Source organism: Bison bison, unplaced genomic scaffold (assembly GCF_000754665.1).
Source record: "Bison bison bison isolate TAMUID 2011002044 unplaced genomic scaffold, Bison_UMD1.0 scf7180017853731, whole genome shotgun sequence".
In the NCBI taxonomy this organism is placed as follows: domain Eukaryota; kingdom Metazoa; phylum Chordata; class Mammalia; order Artiodactyla; family Bovidae; genus Bison; species Bison bison.
The window spans coordinates 773,212-797,570 of record NW_011484304.1 but is presented as its reverse complement, the minus strand read 5'-3'; the positions used below and the strand labels follow the sequence as shown (position 1 = coordinate 797,570).

At 36.4% G+C, this 24,359-nt stretch overlaps 1 protein-coding gene across 7 annotated transcripts in view; it reads right to left on the bottom strand.

The window, feature by feature from the left end:
* Positions 1-24,359, bottom strand: part of CYLD (cylindromatosis (turban tumor syndrome)) — a 72,989-nt gene that overhangs the window by 34,271 nt on the left and 14,359 nt on the right. The window lies entirely within an intron of this gene.

The following is a 24,359-nucleotide window of genomic DNA, read 5'->3' as shown; positions in this document are numbered from 1 at the left end:
GGTGATGGACAGGGAAGCTTGGCGTGCTGCAGTCCGTGGGGTCACAAAGAGTTGGACATGACTGAGCGACTGAACTGAACTGATGCATGGATGTGAGAGTTGGACTATAAAGAAAGCTGAGTGCCAAAGAATTGATGCTTTTGAACTATGGTATTGGAGAAAACTCTTGAGAGTCCCATGGTCTGAATGAGAACAAACCAGTCAATCCCAAAGGACATCAGTCCTGAATATTCATTGGTAGGACTGATGCTGAAGCTGAACTCCAATATTCTGGTCACTTGATGCAAAGAACTTACTCATTGGAAAAGACCCTGATGCTTAGAAAGACTGAAAGCAGGAGGAGAAGGGGTAACAGAGGATGAGATGGTTGATGGCATTACTGACTCAATTGACATGAGTTTGAGCAAGCTCCAGGAGTTGGTGATGGACAGGGTAGCCTGGCATGTTGCAGTCCATGGGGTTGCAAACAGTCAGACACAACCGAGCAACTGAACAGACAGAAAGTAGAAAGATCATACCAAAACCAAATTATTGTTATATTTCAAAATGTAATTTCTGCAAAATAATACACTCTCAAATACAGTCCCACTAAGTGCTTTAAATTCTTGAAAATTTAACCACTTTTAATCATATGTCAAGAAAACTTAGTACTGAGTTTTTTTGCAGGATTTCCCAGATTGGTATCCCCGGAACACCCCTGTGTGTGGGGAAGTGTCCTAGACTTATTTACTGCATCACCCCAGAATCTTTATATGCTAATATGCAATGTGATCTCTCAAAGAGAAATACAGTAAATTTACTTGATAACATCTTTTATGTCACTCTACTTAGCATCCCAGATCAATATATTTCATGGAACACATATTGGAAAAAGTCTGGTTAGGTATATGTATCAGTTTTTAAAAACATATATATATGTTCATTTAACACATATATACAAAGAAAAAAAACAGAGAAAGCTATAGACAAATGAATGATGCAGAAAGCCAGAGATAAATAGCAATAATATTAGTGAAGCAAACACTTAAAACATTTTTGAAATATAAATGCAATAATCCTGGCATACTTGTTGATACAAAGACTACTTTAAATCTTACAGTCAGTGATTTTCATAAGATATTCACAGACAATGATCAAGCAAATGTAGAATAAAGTCAGTCTGGAAAGTGTTTTGATGGGAAGTTCAATGCATCCATGGAAGCCAACAAGACACTCAGGAGTCCTACCTGATAAAGCTATGTATTAGCAGAAGCAATGTACCCAGAGTGGATTTTTTAGAAACCAAAGTAGAAAATAAGAAAAGTTTTACATTGTATGCACAAAGAAAGGGTCCTTTTTATTTTTTAAGAAAGAAGGAAATAATACTGAATTAATTACATATAAATGATGCTTTGTAACTTTTTTTCACAGTTGGAGAGGGAGAAGACTGCATTATAAAAACTATATCTTAACTGTCTCATAATGTGATCAAATGGAATATTTTAATTCGAAATTAAACTGAATAACCGTGTGTTTAACCAAGTCATATAGTAAAAGAAAGGCTATTTACTAGTATTTTTTATTATGTTGCCATTCAAATATCTCCAAATACCACATATGAGAGCTACTGTGAAAGGTAAAACTTCTTAGTCACTCGCAAAAGTTTCCAAACTACAACATACACATCGACTACAGAAAACTAATTCTAATATTACAGTTCAGTTCAGTCACTCAGTTGTGTCTGACTCTTTGTGACCCCACAGACTGCAGCACGCCAGGCCTCCCTGTCCATCACCAACTCCTGCAGTTGACTCAAACTCATGTCCATCGAGTCGGTGATGCCATCCAACCATCTCATCCTCTGTCGTCCCCTTCTCCTGCCTTCAATCTTTCCCAGCATCTGGGTCTTTTCCAATGAGTCAGTTCTTTGCATCAAGTGGCCAAAGTATTGGAGTTTCAGCTTCAACATCAGTCCTTCCAATGAATATTCCGGACTGATTTCCTTTAGGATGGACTGGTTGGATCTCCTTGCTGTCCAAGGGACTCTCAAGAGTCTTCTCCAACACCACAGTTCAAAAGTATCAATTCTTTGGCACTCAGCCTTCTTTATAGTCCAAATCTCATACTCATACATGACTACTGGAAAAACCATAGCTTTGACTAGATGGACCTTTGTCGGTAAAGTAACATCTCTGCTTTTTAATGTGCTGTCTAGGTTGGTCATAGTTTTTCTTCCAAAGAACAAGTGTCTTTTGATTTCACGGCTGCAGTCACCATCTGTAGTGATTTTGGAACTCAAGAAAATAAAGCCTGCCTCTGTTTCATTGTTTCCCCATCCATTTGCCATGAAGTGATGGGACCAGATACCGTGATCTTAATTTTTTGAATGTTGAGTTTTAAGCCAGCTTTTTTACTCTCCTCTTTCACTTTCATCAAGAGGCTCTTTAGTTCTTCTTCGCTTTCTACCATAAGGGTGGTGTCTTCTGCATATCTGAGGTTATTGATATTTCTCCCAGCAATCTTGATTCTAGCTTGTGCTTCATCCAGCCCGGCATTCTGCATGATGTACTTGCAAATAAATTAAATAAGCAGGGTGATAATATATAGCCTTAATGTACTCCTTTCCCAATTTAGAACCAGTCTCTGTTTCTGGTTTGGTTCTAACTGTTGCTTCTTGACCTGCATACAGATTTCTCAGCAGGTAGGTAAGGTGCTCTGGTATTCCCATCTCTTGAAGAATTTCCCACAGTTTATTGTGATCCACACAGTCAAAGGCTTTGGTGTAGTCAATAAAGAAGAAGTAAATGTTTTTCTGGAACTCTCTTGCTTTTTTGATGATCCAGCAGATGTTGGCAATTTGATCTCTGGTTCCTCTTTTTCTAAAACCAGCTTGAACATCCGAAAGTTCATGGTTCATATACTGTTGAAGTCTGGCTTGGAGAATTTTCAGCATTACTTTGCTAGTGTGTGAGATGAATACAATTGTGCAGTAGTTTGAACATTGTTTGGCATTGACTTTCTTTGGGATTGGAATGAAAACTGACCTTTTCCAGTCCTGTGGCCACTATGGAGTTTTCCAAATTTGCTAGCAGATTGAGTGTAGCACTTTCACAGCATCATCTTTTAGGATTTGAAAGAGCTCAGCTGGAATTCCATCACCTCCTCTAGCTTTGTTCATAGTGATTCTCCTAAGGCCCACTTGATTTCACAATTGCAGGATGTCTGGCTCTAGGTGAGTGATCACACCATCATGGTTATCTGGGTCATGAAGATCTTTTTTGTATGGTTCTTCTGTGTATTCTTGCCACCTCCTCTTAATATCTTCTGCTTCTGTTAGGTCCATACCTTTTCTGTCCTTTATTATGCCCATCTTTGCATGAAATGTTCCCTTGTATCTCTAATTTTTTTGAATAGATCTCTAGTCTTTCCCATTCTATTCTTTTCCTCTATTTCTTTGCACTGATCACTGAGGAAGGGTTTTTTTAATCTCTCCTTGCTACTTTTTGGAACTCTGCATTCAAATGGGTACATCTTTCCTTTTCTCCTTTGCCTTTAGCTTCTCTTCTTTCCTCAGCTATATATAAAGATATATCCATATTAACTGTAATTATTAAATAATTGCATGCAAATTCATTTTAAAAGATATTCACGTGTATACCATTATCTATCTAATCTATATACAGTTAGCAGTGATAATAACAAAAACAGAAAATGGCCTTAACTAAGGCTGCCTGGCAGTACCGAAGGGCCAAACGGAAGAGCCGCTGTGACAACTCTGCTGGTGATGCTAGGAGAGGGCTCCAAAGATTAGGAATATGCAGGGCACTGGAATTGGAAATAATGGTTATCTTCTGTCAAAGACTTTGGGGGGAGGGAGTTCAAATATCAATTTTTAGGAATAGGACAATCCTATATAATTCTATGCAGATAAAGGATACATGCCATATTTAGCAACTGACCTCCAGCAATCACATACCAACTAACATCATGCGATATGCCAGGCTAGAATCAAGATTGCCAGGAGAATATCAATAACCTCAAATACACAGATGACACCACCCTTATGGCAGAAAGTGAAGAGGAACTAAAGAGCCTCTTGATGAAGGTAAAAGAAGAGAGTGAAAAAGCAGGCTTAAAACTCAACATTCAAAAAACTAAGATCATGGCATCCAGTCCCATCACTTCATGACAAACAGATGGGGAAACAATGGATACAGTGACAGACTTTATTTCCTAGGGCTCCAAAATCACTGCATATGGTGATTGAAGCCATGAAATTAAAAGACACTTGCTCCTTGGAAGAAAAGCTATGACAAACCTAGACAGTGTATTAAAAAGCAGAGACATCACTTTGCCAACAAAGGTCCATATGGTCAAAGCTATAGGTTCTTCTAGTCGTCATGTACGAATGTGAGAGTTTGACCATAAAGAAGGCTGAGTGCTGAAGAATTGATGCCTTCGAACTGTGGTGTTGGAGAGGACTCTTGAGAGTCTCTTGGACAGCAAGGAGATCAAACCAGTCAATCCTAAAGGAACTCAACCCTGAATATTCACTGGAATATTGGATGCTAAAGCTCCAATACTTTGGCCACCTGATGTGAGGAGCTGACTCACTGAAAAAGACTCTGATGCTGGAAAAGAGTGAAGACCAGAGGAGAAGGGGGCAACAAGAGGATGAGATGGCTGGATGGCATTACCAACTCAGTGGACATGAGTTTGAGCAAACTCTGAAGGATAGTGAAGCACAAGGAAGCCTGGCATGGTGCAGTCCATGGGGTCACAAAGTGTCAGACACAACTGAGCAAGTGAACAACAAACAACAAATTCTGATTTCTTTGTCACAATTATATTCATGATCCAAAATAAAAGCCATTTACCTTAAATAAATTTTAAGAGATTATCATCTCAGGAAAAGGTAAGTATGAAAAGGTGAATAAAGTGAGGAATAAATTTGGCACACAATTTTGAGAGATTAATATAATCTTGATTAAAAGATATTAAAAGAGATAGAACAATATGTTCACCAAATGGCACGTATAAAATGTTCATAGGAGCCTTATTCATAATAACCTAAAACTGGAACAATGCATTCTACAGAATAGATAAACTAGTCTGTTCATACAGTGGAATATTACACAGCAATAAAAAAGAATACACAACAACATGGACATTGTGTTGAGCAAAGAAATGAAGCCAAAAGTACCCATTTTATATATGTATATATGTATGTATGTGTATATGTGTGTGTGTGTGTGTGTATATACATGCATGTATATACACATACACACAGCAGGAGTGCATTCAGAATGATAAAATTAGTAGCCTGCCTATCACTCTTGTTGATTTATCAGAAAAAGAAAAATCCCTTGGGGGAAACTTGGGTTGACAATCATAACAATCAACTAGTGAACAATAACAACCAAAGCACAAGAAATGTCTGTGAATTTGAATGACCCACTAAATTGAGAAAAACTGCTTAACTGACATACTGCTTAACATCAGCAGCCACAAGAGCATAATTTAAACCCAAATGAGAATTTAATATAGACAGAAAAGTCTACTGAAGAAAATTTTAATTTACTTGGGTAGAATGAAGAATTATAAAACCCAATTACCAAACATATTAATACCATACACAAGAACTACACAAAAACTTCCTTAAGGTAAGATTACTTATCAAAATACTTTCCTTATACTTTAGATAATTTTTTACAAAAAACTGTTCTTGAAATCCTGGAAGGTATATAAGATAACATCAGAGTTGCATGCTATGATCTAGTTCTTCAAAATAACCTTTCAGGCTCTAATTGTCTCGTATGAGAGGAGTCCTGCCTGTGCAGACAATATTCAGGATGATTCAGACTGACAATCTCTACAGAAGGCCACTTAGGAATAACTATCAAATGTAAAGTACATATACCCTCAGATCCAGGCAAATTTACTTCCAGGAAGTTATCTTTTTTAAAGATTTTATGAATATTTTTATGTAAATCTAAATATAACATATGCCACTTAAATACTCAGATTATTGGCAGCACACAAGCACTACAGATGACATGATACTGAGAGACAAAACACGAAAGAACAGAATTAGTATCCGAAACGATATGAAAATGTTGGAAGACTGGATAGCTCTAATGACATGAAGTCAAACAGGGACAAATGTAAAGTCCTGCCATCTATCCCCCAAATTAAACAAACAAGTATAGAATCAGAAACAGAAGTAAATGTGAACAAAATTGGGGATTTAAGTCAAGCATGAGTTCAGGAATCATTAACTCATTGGTTTATAGTACATTCATTCAGTTAAGAAATACTACCAACTCCAGGCAAGGAAGGCACTATGGTTATGTTTGAAAATATAATTCAAACTATGACAGGGCTGTCCCCAAATCTTTCCTGCATAAGTCCTGTTCTATTGCAACAGTTAGTCCACATACAGATGATGGTATTTTGTTCGCCTCTAGCTGTCCAAGTGTGAGGGAGGGTATCTTCAATTTAGGCTGGAGAACAAAAGATGTAGGTGTCAAAGACATTCATCTTTGAATATCTGAGGGTTGTTATAAGGAGAGGGAGCTGGATTTGTCCTAACTTCATCCCCAGTTAGAACTAGAATTCACCAGGGAAATTGTAGGAAGACAGACGTAGCATGTATCATACAAAGGGTGACTTTTTCACACTTAGACCTGTCTAAAATGAAAAACTCTAATTCCCTCCAGGACAAAGTGACTTCTATCAAATGAACACATAGCTTCCTAAGATGATATGGATGATGAGTTATCTTATAGCTATAGTGGATACATGCAATCTGATACATAAATGTGATATACATAGGACATTATTCACTGAAGCACTATGTATATACGCAAAAGACTGAAAACAGCATTAATGCCCATCAGGAGGGGACTGGTTTAAAAATTATGATACATTTATAAAATGAAATATAATGCAATAATTTAAGCAAAATATTAAGCATGCAATTGATGTACTAATGTGAAATAATCCCTAAATTCTACTGTTAGCTTTTTTTTTTTTAAGGTGCAATTTGCTCTTCTGGAAAGATAAGTAGATGGACTTTTTTCTATTTCTCCTGATAAGTACAACTAAAAATTCTGGATGTAACATATAAAACAAAACTGAGAAGACTCTGAAAGGTGAAGAAGAGAAGGCAGATCAGTTAGGCAGCACAGGACCTAAGAAATGACATAAGATTTCCCTGGGTTTTCTTATTGTCTCATACATCTCAGACTTAGAGCTGAAGAAGCCAGCAACCTGGAAATGCCAACAGGCACAGACAAAAAAAAAACAACCAGCAAAGATGTACTCCCTTTAGTCAAAGAATGAAAAAAGACAAATCCTAGTAAGACAGAAACTTACAGACAATAATCACTGCACTGCAGCCAAATACAGTGGCCCCACCCACTCCAACAAAGGCCAAGCGGGGAATCTGGACTTCTGCCTCTACCTGACTATAAGAAGAAGACACGTGTAAACTGAAGCAGCAAAAACAAAGATTAAATATGATCTAGGCACTCAGAATATAATACCCAACTGTCCAAGTTTCGAATAAAAATCATTCAATATACCAAGAACCAGGAAGATGCAAAGAAGAATTTGAAAAGAGTGTAAATAAAACCCAACACTGAGATGACAGATGATCATCTGACAAAGATCTGTAAAGCAATCATGATATAAATGCTTCAATAAGAAATTACAAACACACTTGGGAAAAAAAATGAAAAACAGAAACCTCTTATTACCATACCACTAAGCAAAGTCATCAAACCACAAAGGAAGAGAGCAAGAGAAGAAGAAAGGAACAGGGAAGAAATTAAAATAACAGCCAGAAACACCAGACTTCACAGAAATCAAAATATTTTTGCTTTGTGAAAGACTCTACTAAGAGGATGAAAAGATAAGCTACAGACTGGGGAAAAATATGCAAACCACATATCTAACAAAGAACTAGTATCTAGAATATATAAAGTAGTCTCAAAATTCAACAGTGAAAAAGCAAAAATCCAATGAAAACATGGACAAGAGATGAAAACACAATTCACTAAAGATACACAGATGGCAATTGATACAGGAAGTAGATAATCAACGATCATAAGCCATTCAATTAAAACCACAGTGAGATATGATTAGACACATCTCAGAATCACTAAAATAAAAAATAATGACAACACCAGACACTCATGAAAAACTGGATAACTCATAGATTGTTGGGTGTGAAATGGTACAGGCACGCTAGAAAAAAAAAAAAATGTAAATACCACAGGACCAGTAGTTGCACACCTGGACATCATACAAGAGAAATGAAGACTTTATGTTTACTTGTGTTCCCTCTACACAAATATTCATAAGCATTATTTATAACTGCTAAAAACTGGAAACAAATCAGATGTTCTTCAATAGGAAAACTGTTAAACAAACAGTGGTATAACCATAACATGGAATATAACTCAGCAATAAAAAGGAATAAGTCAGTGATACACACAACATGGCTGAATCCCTAGAAAATTATATTGAGTGAAAAAAGCCAACCTCAAAAGGTTAATACTGTACAACTCTATTTATGTAATATTCTTGGAATTGACAGAACTGTAGAAATGAAGAACAAATTAGCAGATGCCAGAATTAAGGAGAGGGTGAAAACAAGGGAGACAGAGTGACAATAAAAAAGCAATATAAAGGATCCCTGTGGTAATGGGAATGTTCTGTATCTTGACTATATCAGTGTCAACACCCTGGTTGCGATCTCTAATTCTATAAAATGTTACCTTCGGGGAAAACTGTGTAAGGGGTACACAAGATCCTTCTGTATTATGTCTTAAAACTGCATGTAAATCTGTAGTAATCTGAAATGCAGATCTATAATAATCTGAAATATTTTCAAATCATGTATCTGACAAAGGGCTTATATTCTGATTTATAAGAATTCTCAAAGCCCCAAAATTAAATAAATGAGAAACTGGTCAAAGATTTGCACAGATATTCTACCAAGGAAGATAAATAAATGACAAACAAGCACATGAAAAGAAGTTCAACATCACTCGTCATCAGAAAAATGCAAATTGAAGCTACAATTAGTGCCACTACATATCTATTAGAATAGCTAAAATTTATATTACTGGCCATACCAAGTGCTGGCAAAGACATACCAAAGCTGGAGTTCTCATACACTGCTGCTGGGCATATAAAATAGTACAACCACTTCAGAAAGAAGGTTTGGCAGGTTCCTGTTGTTTTATTTTATTTTTAAAGTTAAACAATCACCTAGGATAATACCAGCCATTTCACATCTGGATATTTACCCAAGAAAAATGTATGCCTATATCCATACAAAGAACTTACATGTGAATTTTCATAGCAGCATTATTTACAATAGCCACAAAATATAAACAAGCCAAATATTCATCAACAAGTGAATGAAGAAACAAATTGGTATATCCTTATGCTATTAGGGAAAACATATCATCTTTCCCTTTGCTCTCATTCTCACAATTTTGACACTTTTGGCCACCAAATGTGTGAGGAGTTTTCTCACACTAAGCTGTGACACCAGCTAGGTGTCCTACAATTCAATTTGGTTCTGACACGATCCACCTGGTGCTTACTCAGTTGTGTCCGACTCTTTGCGACCCTATGAACTGTAGCCAGCCGGGCTCCTCTGTCCATAGGGATCCTCCAGGCAAGAATACTGGAGTGGGTTGCTATGCCCTCCTCCAGCGTGTCTTCCCAATCCAAGGATTGAACCCAGGTCTCCCACATTGCAGGCAGATTCTTTACAGTAGTAGCAAATCCCACAAGTTAAGGACTCAATACCAGAAGACTGCCCCCAATTTAGACACAAATCGCAAGTAACACATTGTCCCCAGTAATGTTGACCCACCAGCTATAAATCAGGGTTCCCATAAGCCCTTCCTTGAGTTCAACAATTTGCTAGAATGGGTCACAGAACTCAGGAAAATACATTCACCAGTTTATTAAAAAGAATCTAATGAATGATATGGCTTCCCAGGTAGCTCAGCTGGTAAAGAATCCACCTGCAATACAGGAGACCCCAGTTCGATTCCTGAGTCAGGAAGATCCCCTGGAGAAGGGATAGGCTACCCACTCCAGTAATCTTGGGCTTCCCTGGTGGCTCAGTCAGTAAAGAATCCACCTACAATGTGGGAGACCTGTGTTCGATCCCTGGGTTGGGAAACACATTCATCAGTTTATTATAAAGGGTATAATAAATGATATAGGTGAACATCCAGATGAAGATACACACAGACAAAAAATAGGGAAAAGGCAGAAAGCTGCCATGCCCTCTTTAGGCATGCCACCCTCCCAGACCTCTATGGGTTCAGTAACCTACAAGCTCTCAAAACCCCATACTATGGGGATGCTTGTAGAGACTTCATCAGATAGGCATGCCTGATTATTTACTCAGTTTCCAGCTTATCTCCCCTCTCCAGAGGATGGGGTTCTAGCTGAAAGTTCTAAACACAGCTTCACCTCTGCAGTGACCAGTCCCCCGTCTAGAAGCCTACCAAAAATCACTTCATAAGAATAAAAGACACTTCTATCACCCAGGAAATTCCAAAGGATTTTAGAAGCTCTGTGTCAGACACTCCTACCACTCAGGAAATTAAAGGAGCTTTAGGAGCTCTGTGTAAGGAACCTGGGTCAAAGACCAAACATTAGCAAGAATCAGGGGCCCAGAAAAAAATATATATCCTATTTTACATCATAGAATGGAATACTTCTCAGCATCAAGAAAGACATATGGATGAGTCAATAAATAATTGCACTGAATGAAATAAGTCAGACCAAAAAAAAAAAAAGAGAGAGAGAGTACATCCTGAATTCTCCATCTATATAAAATTCTAGGAAATGTGACAAATGCATACCGACAGAAAACAGATCCTATGATTACATGGATTTTGGAGGAGGGAACAGGCAGAGGAGGGAGGAAGCAAAGGGGCACCTTGGGGTGATGGACATGCTCACTATCTTGATTGTGGTAAAGGTATCACAGGTCTACATATAGAGAAAAACATATCAAACTATATACTTAAAGTATGTGCACTTTATTTTATGTCAATTAAAACTCATTAAAATTGTTAAGATAATAAAAACAAGGTACCCCAAAATGCATAAAATATGCAAATACTGAACAACAAAGAAACAAATTAACCAAGAAGCATATAGAAGAAAAATAGGTAGTTGGGGAGCAATGTTAAGAGGAAAAAGTTTTATACACTCTTTGAAACTTCAGTGCAAATGTGAATGTACTACATAATCTAAAAAATAAAATTAGCCTTACATTCCCAACCCCCAAAACTAAAAAAGACAACACAGACTGGACTAGAAAAAGCAGAAATTTAGGGGAGGCTCTAATTGATATTGATTAGCACTAACTGACTAATATTCTTAGAACCAGACATGGAAAAACAGACTGGTTCCAAATTGGGAAAGGAGTACATCAAGGCTGTACACTATCACCCTGCTTATTTAACTTATATGCAGAGTACATCATGCGAAATGCTGGACTGAATGAAGCACAAGCTGGAATCAAGATTGTCAAGGGAAATATTAATAACCTCAGATATGCAGATGACACCACCATTATGGCAGAAAGCAAAGAAGAACTAAAGAGCCTCTTGATGAAAGTAAAAGAGGAGAATGAAAAAGGTGTCTTAAAACTCAACATTCCAAAAACTAAGATCATGGCATCTGATCCCATCACTTCATGGAAAATGATGGGGAAACAATGGAAACAGTGACAGACTTCATTTTGGGGGGCTCCAAAATCATGCAGAGTACATCATGAGAAATGCTGGGCTGGAAGAAGCACAAGCTGGAATCAAGATTGCCGGGAGAAATATCAATAACCTCAGATATGCAGATAACACCACATTTATGGCAGAAAGTGAAGAGGAACTAAAAAGCCTCTTGATGAAGGTGAAAGAGGAGAGTGAAGTTGGCTTAAAGCTCAACATTCAGAAAACTAGGATCATGGCATCCGGTCCCATCACTTCATGGGAAATACATGGGGGAACAGTGGAAACAGTGTCAGACTTTATTTTGGGGGGCTCCAAAATCACTGCAGATGGTGACTGTAGCCGTGAAATTAAAAGACACTTAGTCCTTGGAAGGAAAGTTATGACCAACCTAGACAGCATATTCAAAAGCAGAGATATTACTTTGCCAACAAAGGTCCATCTAGTCAAGGCTATGGTTTTTCCAGTGGTCATGTATGGATGTGAGAGTTGGATTGTGAAGAAAGCTGAGTGCCAAAGAAGTTGATGTTTTTGAACTGTGGCATTGGAGAAGACTCTTGAGAGTCCCTTGGACTGCAAGGAGATCCAACCAGTCCATCCTAAAGGAAATCAGTCCTGAATATTCACTGGAAGGACTGATGTTGAAGCTGAAACTCCAATACTTTGGCCACCTGATATGAAGAACTGACTCACTGAAAAAGACCCTGATGCTGGGAAAGATTGAAGGCAGGAAAAGAAAGGGGATAACAGAGGATGAGATGGTTGGATGGCAGCACCAACTCTATGGACATGAGTTTCAGCAAGCTCTGGGAGTTGGTGATGGACAGGGAAGCCTGGTGCGCTGCAGTCCATGGGGTCACAAAGAGTCAGACATGACTGAGCAGCTGGACTGAACTGAACTAATTGATATGCTTCATCACAACAGATTTAAGAACCTGAATACAAAATCAAATTAGATATGTTAGAGGTTTTCAACATTTAAAACAGTAACAGAGAGAGGAAAAGCTCTACAAGTTGAAGACGCCTGCATTTTTAGTCGAAGATATTTTTCAGAAGCCTACTGTAACAAGCAATTGAATTGGATGAATTCTTTCCTAATCTCATCAACTGTTAAACTGCTTGCAAAAACTTTTTTTAAGGCTGAAAATAACTTTGTCCTACAAATGAAGGTAATTGGGCAAGAAAAAAATAAGGAACTAAATGAGACATTATGACTATTTTTTTCTCTCTAAAGAAATGGGTGTTAACGATGACATGAAATACAGATGAAGACCTATTTAAATAAATGAAACTAATTCTCATTTAGCCAACTTTGCTTTTTAAAGTCTATTTGCAGGCTTTATTTTGTTGGCAAAAAAGTATAATTGGTGTATTATATAATAAAAGCTGGTATCATTCTCAATTATCTTCTATTCAGGGTTCATGAAAACCAAGCTTTAAAAGGGGAAAAAAGCATTATTTTTGCCTTGCTTGTCACTGCTCTGAGAGCCAGTAACAATGACAATGATAGCCACCGATCTGTAAGATTAGAGTTTGCCTAACAAGTGATTTCCAAGAGATTCATGTAAGCAATTTTGATTATTTTAATCCTACATCACTAATTAAATAAAATATAATTGTAAATGCTTTTGAAGATAAATACTACTAAAGATTAATTCCTTGTCAGCTTATACATAATTCCATCACATGAAAAATAGAAATGGTAGCTTTTTTTCTTTTCTTCTTAAGTACTACTATAGAACCCAAGTTCATTTACATTTCAAACCAAATCGAGATATGGAAAATGTATACAGAAAGAAATACAGCTCTAGAGTTTAAAAAAGGGGGGTAGGGACATTTCAAATCTTTATTCCACAGCAAACAGAAAAACACAATCAATTATACATAAGCCAATGTCATATTTCAGGTACTTTTTCTTTCTTAAATTATAATACTAAACTAATGATTTCCCTAGCTTCCCAACTTACTTGATTTAATGGATTATATTTAGTTGTAAAATATAAAATTCAAAGAAATTCAATAAAGTAGGTAAAAAGGATGGTTATACTAATATGATTTTGAGCTCTCAAATGTAATCTTTGGAAATTAAAGAAAAAAAGGAAGAAAGAACAAGAAAACCTATGGAGATATTTGATTTGGTAAGATAAGTTTAAATTACATTTATCCATGTGGTTCTGGAAAAACAATATTAGCACAGAATTGGTTATCCCTGTAAGAATAAACAATGAAAGAAAATTGATTTTACAAGGGATTCCCCTTAGCTATTCAGCAAGCTAACATTATAAAATTAGCATCACTCAATGAATTTCTTTAGGACAGGGTTTCTCAACCTGAGCAAAGCTGACTTTTTGGACCAGACTTTTTTTGTGAGGATCAGAGGTGCTACTCTTTGCATCGTAGGATGTTTGGCAGCGTCTCTGTCTCTACCCTCTAGATTCAAGCAGTATTCCTACTCCAGATGTGACGACCATAAATGTCTCCAGACAGAGCAAAATGTCTTCTGGAGGTGAAGGCTTTGTACTAACTCTAGAAGTAAAACCAAAAGCTTTAAAAATTACTTAACATACCGGCGGGGCGGGGGCGGTGGGGGGGTGGGGTGGGAAGGAACCCATGACAGTCTCAAAAGAAAAAAACTGCAATGGATACCAATCCATAGATGATTCTGACGTTGGAACTGGCAGAAAAGAATTTTAAAGAGGCTATTAAAACCATGCCTATTGAAGTAAAGAAAATATGCTTACAGTGAAGGAGAAGACAGGACTATCTCATCAGAGAACTAAAACAAGGAACTAGACAGAAGAGCCTTAAAATTCTTTTAAAAACTTAAAAATACAAGTGTCTCAATAAATAATGTATTGAATATGCCAGAAAACAATGGGGATAAACGAAGGGGAACTGAATAAAACTGAAGGTAGAACAACAGAACTGTCTAAAGAACAAAGGGACTAAGATTTGAAAAAAAAAATTAACAGAAACTCAAGCATAAGGGTCAGTATCAAAAATTATGACATATATCTAACTGAAGGTACAGAAAGGAAGAGGAGTAAAAGGAACAGAAAAAAAACATTTGAAGGAAAAATGGCTAGATGTTTCCTACTTTGTTAAAAAATATAAATTTACAAATCTAAGTTTAGCAAATGCCAACCAAAATAGAGATGAATAAAACCATGCTAGGTACATCACAGTTAAATACTGTAAGCCAAACATAAAGTCTTCAGAATACCCAGAGAACAATAACATACTATACTACATACAGAGGCACAATGATTCAAGCTAGTGATGATTTTCATCAGAAACTGTGGAGGCTAGAAAATCAAATTTAAAGCAGAATTATATATATACCCAAAATATCCTTCAATATGAAGGCAAGATAAAGATATTCTCAGACAAAAGAAAATTAAGAAAAATTCATTTCTAGAAAACTTCACTTCAACAAACACCACAAGGAAGTTCTTCAGGATGAATGAAAATGACAAACAGATACACACATCTTTTAACTCTTTAAAATATAAGTGATTATTTCAACAAAAACTGTTTCCTGTGCATTTTTAAAATACATAGTTATGATGTACAAGATGATTAGTAACACAAAGAATAAGAGGTAACTAGATTTACATGGTTACAAGGTTTCTACATCTTATATAAGTATATATAAGTGACACAATATTACCTGTAACTAGACTTAAACATTAAGAATGTATATTATAATCCTTGGAGAAACCACTAAAAGCAATATGACAATGAAGTATAGCTTAAAGGCCAAGATAATTAATCTTATAATTCTTAAAATTTTTCAAATAATCTACTAAAAAGGTAGAAAATTACTATAAGAAGAATGAAAAATAGAGGGACAAATAGAAAACAGATAATAAAATATTGGATTTGAAACCCATAACAACAATAGTTACTTTAAGTTTTAATAGATTAACCACAACAACGAAAAGATAGAGATCATCAGACTGGATTTTTTAAAAAACAACACGCATAAAAACCAACCAAGTGGGATAGAGTGAGAAAGTGAAGTAAAGCAGGTGGGGTGGGGGAAACATCTTGATCCAAAAACACATGTTAGGGGTAGGGCAGACAAAGTAGGACCAACACAAAACACACAAGGCAGCAGAAATAAATCCAACTGTCATGATGATAAATATTAATAGATTAAAATCTTCCATTAAAATATAAAAACTGTCAAACTATATTAAGGAATCAACTATATGTGGTTATAAGAGACATACCAAAAAAAGGAACATATCTGGAAAATACTCACCAAAAGAAAACCTATCCATATCACACAAAACAGAATTTAAGTCAAAAGAAAAAACTTACTAGAGATGGAAATGGTCACCACATAATAAGAAATAGCTCAAATTACCTGGAATGTGTAAAACTCCTAAATTCTAGGTACCTACAAAACCTCAACTTGTATGCAGCTAATAACAATTTCAAAACTAAAGCAAACACTCAGAATTAAGAAGAAATTAACAAATCCATCATCATATTTAGAAGTTTTAACATGCCTTGTTCTGTAATTGTCAGACTTCACAATTTAAAACTCAGTAATGATACATAAAATTTGAATGGCATAATAAATTAGCTTGACCTAAGGGACACATAAAATATGCATGAAATACATGCAACTACAATTGAAGAAAACACATTCTTTTCAAGTACACAGAGAACATTTCTGAAACTTGGGATCATGTACCAGTCCATAAAGTCAGCCTCAACAAATGTTAAAGTATCGGTATCATATTCTCTTACCATATGCAATCAAATTGAAAATGAATAACAATGAAAACAAAAAGCAAGACATCTGAAAATTTTTAAAGTACATTTTAAAAGAGTTCATGAATTACATTAAAAAATCATGAAGGAAATTACAAAATACTTCAAATTTAATGGTAACAAGATAACTACATATCAAATTTTATGGAATGTAGGTAGCTGGGTACAAAGAATCTATTGCCTTAGATGCTTTATACTAAAAATTAATAAGCTAAGCATTTGAATGTAATGCTTTAGAAAAATTGAATAAATCCACAAAAAGTCAAAGAAAAAATAATTTTTAAAACTACTAAAATGGAAAATCAACATATCTAGAAAGGATTGAAAGTGAAAGTGTCAGTCGCTCAGTCACGTCCAACTCTTTGTGACCCCATCCATGTACTGTGTAGCCCACCAGGCTCCTCTGCCCATGGAATTCTTTAGGCAAGAATACTGGAGTGGGTTGCCATTTTCTTCTCCAGAGGATCTTCTCAACCCAGGGATTGAACCCAGGTCTCTTGCATTTCTGGCAGAACATTTACCATGTGAGCCACCAGGGAAGCCCCAGGGAGCCGCACTTGGCCCCAGTGCAGGGTGGGGCCAAGGAGAGGAAGAGGGGGGTTCTGCCCACGTGCTGTGGCAGTTGCCACAGTGGCCACTTGGGAGTGGCAGCGGCTGGCGTGTCTAGCAAAACACGGCTTTTTGAGTAAATGCTAGTGAGAACCCTCCGTTAAGACTTTTTTCTCTGCCTTATTTCACTTAGCATAATACCCTCAACAGTCCATTCACATTGTCCTAAATGGCAGGATTTCCTTCCTTCTTCTGACCAAATAATATTCCACAACATCTTTTTCATCCATTTATCTGCTGATGAACATTTAGGTTGTTTCCAAATCTTGGCTACTGTGAATAATGTTGTAATGAATACAGAAGTGTAGTTATCTTTTTGAGATTCTGTTTCATTTCCTTCGGATATACCTCTAGAAGTGGGCTTGCTGGATTGTATGGTAATTCTATTTTTAACTTTTTGAAGAGAAAAGCAAATACTGTATGATTTCATTTATATATGGAATCTGAAAAGGACAAACTAAGAAAAACAGAGAGCTGAGCGGTAGTTACCACAGAGTGGGAGGGTGGAGTGACCAATCATTAAAAGTCAAATACTGTATGATTCCATTTAAATGAGGGGTACTTAGAGAAGTCCAAATCATAGAGACAGAAAGAAGAAAAGCAGCTGCCAGAGGCTAAGGGTAGGGGAGAGATGGGGGTCTATTGTTTAATGGGCATAGAGTTTTACAAGATGAAAAGTGTTAAGGAGACAGATGGTGATAAATGTTACACAAAATTATGAATGCATTTAATACCACTGAACTGTACAGGTAAAAATGGTTAAGATGGTAATTTTATCAAACAAAATTTTTTTTAATTTAAATGTGCATTTAAAATTTTTTTTTAATTTTACCCCAACACTTTCCAAGGAACAGGTCCTTCTTGGCACAAGCCTATTCCATGGCACCATGTAAAAAAAGTTTTAAACATGCAATGCAAATATTTAAAAAATTTTAAAGCATGCAAAAATTAGCAAACTGGAAATTAGCTGATTAAAAGAAAAGAAACATAAGACTATCTCAATAGATAAAGAAAAAAGTTTGATAAAATTTAATATCCCCTCATGATAAAACTCTTGGGGAATCATGGGTAACTTCTATAACCTGATAAATGACAGTAACAACAATAAAATCCTATGATAAGCATCATACTTCACAGTGAAATGCTGGAAGCATTCACTTTAAGATCAAGAGCAAGGTGAAGATGCCATTCAATATTGTATTGAGAGGGATACTAGAATAACAAACCACATTTAAAAAATGAAAGATATAAGGATTAAAAGGAAGAGGTAAAACAGTATTTGCAGATGACTTACTACTAAAATATTAATCTACAGATAAATTGTGAAAAAAAGATCTTGATAACACTGTTTATAACAAAACTCTGCACACAAAAGTCATCTGAGATACTACTTCACAAGCAATGGGATGGCTAGAATCAAAAGGTCAAATAATAACAAAGACATGAAGAAATCAGAATCCTCCTGTGTGCTGTGCTTAGTCGCTCAGTTGTGTCTGACTCTTTGCGACCCTACAGACTGCAGCCCACCAGGCTCCTCTGTCCATGGGGATTCTCCAGGCAAGAATATTGGAGTGGGTTTCATGCCCTCCACCAGGGGATCTTCCCAACCCAGGGATCGAACCCAGGTCTCCCACACTGCAGGCAAATTCTTTAATGACTGAGCCACCAGGGAAGCCGTCATGCAAATTTTCATACAACACTATAAATTGTAAAATGGTGTGGCCACTTTGGAAAATAGTCTGGCAATTACATACATGATTAAACATGAGCTACACATGCCCCAGCAATTCCATTCCTAGATATATACCCAGGAGAAATAAAAGCATACATCCACACAAAAACCTGTACAGGAATGTGTGTAGCAACATCATACCGATACATTATAGCCAAAAGATGGAGGGAACCCAAATGTCCATGACAGATGAATGGATAAACTGTGATATATCAATACAATGGAATATTACTCAGGCATTAAGAAGAATGAAATACTGATATATGCTATAACATGGATGAACCCTGAAAATATTATGCTAAGTGAACAAAGTCACATCTTATGTTAACATAAGAGCACATCTTAAGTTATTCTGTTTATATGAAATGTCTACAACAGGCAAACATACAAAGACAGAAAGCAGACTGGCAGCTGCTTAGGACAGAGGAGGATGGAGAGATAGGGAATTATAACTAAAATGTACAAGGTTTCTTTGTAAGCTGATGAAAACGTTCCCTTATTGATTGCTATGATAACTGCACACATCTGTAAATACACTAAAATACACTGAGTTGTATGGTTAAAACTAGTGAATTATATCTCAATACAACCGTTTTTATACCTAATTTCTACATATCATCAAAAAACTATTAGAAAGTATGTTTTACTTGATAATGTATCAGCATACATGCAAGAAATGGAGAAATTTTTTACTAAAAAGATTAAATAAATGAAAGGCTATACAGTGTTCATGTATCAAGTTTCAATATAACAGAAATGTCGATTTTCCTCAAATTGTTCCACAGTTTAAGTGCAACTCCAATCAAAAACCCAACAGAACTCTCTTGTAATATTTGAGAAGCTGACTGTTAAATTTACATTGAAGACTCAAGGACCAAAAACAACCAAGACACTCATTAAGAAAAGGAACAAAAAGGGAAATGTACTCTTACTGCTATTGGATTTCTTCTAAAGCTATGACACAGAAAGATTCATATATACATGATAAACTTCATTTATACTCAGCAAGCACAGTAGAGAAAATTAGGAATACAAACCTCATATCCTATACAAGATCATATCTAAGTATATTATCAACTTAAATGTGAAAAGAAAAATTATTAAACTTTTAGAAGACAATCTAGAAAACTCAGAAGAGTAATGAAAATATAAAGAATCATTAAAACAATGTGGTGCTGAAGCATTAACAGACAGAATAGAAAGTATAGCTCAGTGGTTAGACTGAGAAAAAGCTTCACAGCACTTTGCAAAGCCAAATTGCACCCAAAAAAGGTCAAGGTCAATGTTTGGTGGTCTGCTATGGGTCTGATCCACTACAGCTTTCTGAATCCCAGCAAAACAATTACATCTGAGAAGTAGGCTCAGCAAATCAATGAGATGCACAAAAAAATACAATGTCTGCAGCCAGCACTGGTCAACAGAAAGGGCCCAGTTCTTCTCCACAACACCTGACCGCATATCACACAACCAATGCTTCAAAAGTTGAACCAATTGGGCTACGAAGTTTTGCCTCATCTGCCATATACACCTGACTTCTCGCCAACTGACTACCACTTTTTCAATCATCTCGACAACATTTTGCAGGCAAAATGCTTCCACAACCAGCAAGAGACAGAAAATGCTTTCCAAGAATTCCTCAAATCCTGAAGCTCAGATTTTTATGCTACAGGAATAAACAAACTTACTTCTTGTTGGCAAAAATGTGTTGATTGTAAAGGTTCCTACTTTGATTAATAGAGATGTGTTTGAGGCTAGTTATAATGATTTGAAATTCACAGTCTGAAACCTCAATTACTTTTGTATCAACCTAACAAATCAGAAAGAAAAAGACACCTATGATATGGTATCACTTATACACAGAATCTAAAATATGACACAAATGAATTTACTTGCAAAACAGAAACAGACCCACAGACATAGAAAACAAACTTATGGTTACCAAAGGGGAAAGAGGGTGAGAAAGGGATAAATTAGGAGTTTGGGATTAACATATACATACTACTACATAAAACAGATAAAAAACAAGGTCCTACTGTAGAGCACAGAGAACTATATTCATTATCCTGTAATAATACATAATGAAAAGAATATGAGTGTGTACACACACACATATACACACACAAACATACGTAAAACTGAATCATTCTGCTGTACTCCAGAAATACAACGCTGTAAATCAACTATTCAGTAAAAAATAAATAAATAAAAAGCAAAATAAAAAATAAATCACTCTTACACTCTGCTGGCAGGAATACAAATTGTTATACCAACTACCAAAAGCAATTTAGCAGTATCTAGAACAATACAAATGCATGCAGCTTCTCATCAAACAAACCCACTTCTGGGAATTTATCCTACATATATATTTCTACATATAGAAAATATATATGTATGAGGTTAGTGCAGCATTGTGCATAATAGTAAAAATTTAGAAACAATACAAATATCTATTAGTAAGAATCAATAAATTAGGGAACCACAATAACAATGGAAAATATGTACTATAAATAATGAGAACCTCAGATACACAAAGACTTCCAAGATAAAAAGTAAAGAGAATAAAGCACATGCAGAATAAATATTATTCTTCATGGCTAAAAAGGGAAGAAAGAATATGCACCTATACTGTATGAAGAAACTCTAAAAAGATATACAAGAAACTAATAAAAATAGCTACTGGTGGGTGGCAAGGAGTGGAGTGAGGGGGCAACTAGAGCAGAGGAGATAGAATGGAAACAAGACATCCTACTATACTGTTTCATTATTTTGATTTGAGATATGCAAATGCATTTCTTATTAAAAATTATTTTAGTTTACTAAACTCAAGGGTTTTTGCATTGGTCAAAATTCCAAAGATACAATGTATATTTTATTACCATATGCTCTTTCATCTCAAAAGGAAAAACACCTTAAATACTTATCTCTAGTTAATTATATGCATAATGAAGTATTTAGGATGAAGTGTACTGAGGTCTGTAACTTATTTTGCAATGCATTACAAAAAAAAAAAAGATGGAGATGTGCATGGATAGAGGGATGGATAATATGATAAAGCAAGTATTATACAAAAATGTTAATTGTAGAAACTAGGTGGTAGGAATAGGGATGTTCAGTATAAAATTCTTCCAACTTTTCTATGTTTGAAATTGCATAATAAAATGTTGAAAATATACTTCATTAAAATTTTAAAATAAAGAACTCACAAATCAATAAACAGACAAATCAACAGAAAACTGAGGAAAGACACAACCAGGTATTTATTAGAGGACATAAATTTTCCATAAACATATGAAAATTATTCAACCCTACTTGTGATGAGGGAACTATGATTAAAACCACCCTGAGATACCGTTTCTCAAAGGTATCAGATTGGCAAAAAATTTAATGGGTACCAAGCGTTGACGAGGATATGGAAATACTCAAAACCCAAACAACCACTGACATTAGAATGGGTTATTAAATCATGAAGTATTCACACAATGAAATATACTATGAAGCAGTAAAGGTAAACTAATACCATCATTCACCAGAAAGAATCTCAAAATATACTTTAAGTAAATAATGCAATCATTAGAGAATACAATCACTATGATTCTATTTATTATAAGTTTTAAAACAGGCTAAACTAAACAAGCTATTACACACCAATCCAATTCAAGCCACCATCTTCTGTCTCTCATATGGATAACTGCAACAGTCCCCCTCCTGATTTCCCTGTTTCTGCCTTCTAACTTGCAGCCAGGGCCGTCATTTTTAAACGGAAGTTACATAAGTTGTCCTTTGTGCAAAATCCACATTAGCTCCCCAACTCCCCAGAGTAAAGCCAAGAATCCATACATCAGCCATTTGGCCCTGCATGGTCCAGCTTCACTACCTCTCCTATCATTGTCCCTCACTCAAGCTACAATGAACCCCTTGCTATTCCTCAAGCTGGCCAAGCCCTCAAATCACCTTCATGTTAAGAGCTCAAATGTCAACACATTAGAGAGGCTCACTGGGACTAACCTCAGTTCAGTTCAGTTGCTCAGTCGTGTCTGACTCTTTGTGACCCATGGACTAAAACACACCAGGCCTCTCGGTCCATTACCAACTCCTGGAGTTTACCCCAACTCATGTCCATTGAGTCGGTAATGCCATCCAACCATCTCACCCTCTGTCATCCCCTTCTCCTCCTGCCTTCAATCTTTCCCAGCATCAGGGTCTTTTCAAATGAGTTAGCTCTTCACATCAGGTGGCCAAAGTATTGGAGTGTCAGCTTCAACATCAGTCCCTCCAATGAACACCCAGGACTGATCTCCTTTAGGATGGACTGGTTGGATCTCCTTGCAGTCCAAGGCACTCTCAAGAGTCTTCTCCAACACCACAGTTAAGAAGCATCAATTCTTTGGTACTCACCTTTCTTTATAGTCCAACTCTCACATCCATACATGACCACTGGAAAAACCATAGCCTTGACTAGACGGACCTTTGTTGGCAAAGTAATGTCTCTGCTTTTTAATATGCTGTCTAGGTTGGTCGTAACTTTTCTTCCAAGGAGCAAACGTCTTTTAATTTCATGGCTGCAGTCACCATCTGCAGTGATTTTGGAGCCCCGAAAAATAAAGTCAGCCACTGTTTCCACTGTTTCCCCATCCATTTGCTATGAAGTGATGGGACCGGATGCCATGATCTTAGTTTTCTGAATGTTGAGCTTTAAGCAAGCTTTTTCGCTCTCCTCTTTCACTTTCATCAAGAGGCTCTTTAGTTCTTCACTTTCTGCCATAAGGGTGGTCTCATCTGCATGTCTGAGGTTATTGATATTTCTCCCGGCAATCTTGATTCCAGCTTGTGCTTCTTCCAGTCCAGTGTTTCTCATGATGTACTCTGCATATAAGTTAAATAAGCAGGGTGACAATATACAGCCTTGACTCCTTTTCCTATTTGGAACCAGTCTGTTGTTCCATGTCCAGTTCTAACTGTTGCTTCCTGACCTGCATAAATATTTCTCAAGAGGCAGGTCAGGTGGTCTGGTATTCCCATCTCTTTCAGACTTTTCCACAGTTTATTGTGATCCACACAGTCAAAGGCTTTGGCATAGTTTTTCTGGAACTCTCTTGCTTTTTCCATGATTCAGTGGATGTTGGCAATTTGATCTCTGGTTCCTCTGCCTTTTCTAAAACAAGCTCGAACATCTGGAAGTTCACAGTTCACATATTGCTGAAGCCTGGCTTGAAGAATTTTGAGCATTACTTTGCTAGTATGTGAGATGAGTGCAATTGTGCGATAGTTTGAGCATTCTTTGGCACTGCCTTTCTTTGAGACTGGAATGAAAACTGACTGAGTTTTCCACTGCTGAGTTTTCCAAATTTGCTGGCATATTGAGTGCAGCACTTTCACAGCATCATCTTTTAGGATTTGAAATAGCTCAACTGGAATTCCATCACCTCCACTAGCTTTGTTTGTAGTAATGCTTCCTAAGGCCCACTTGACTTCACATTCCA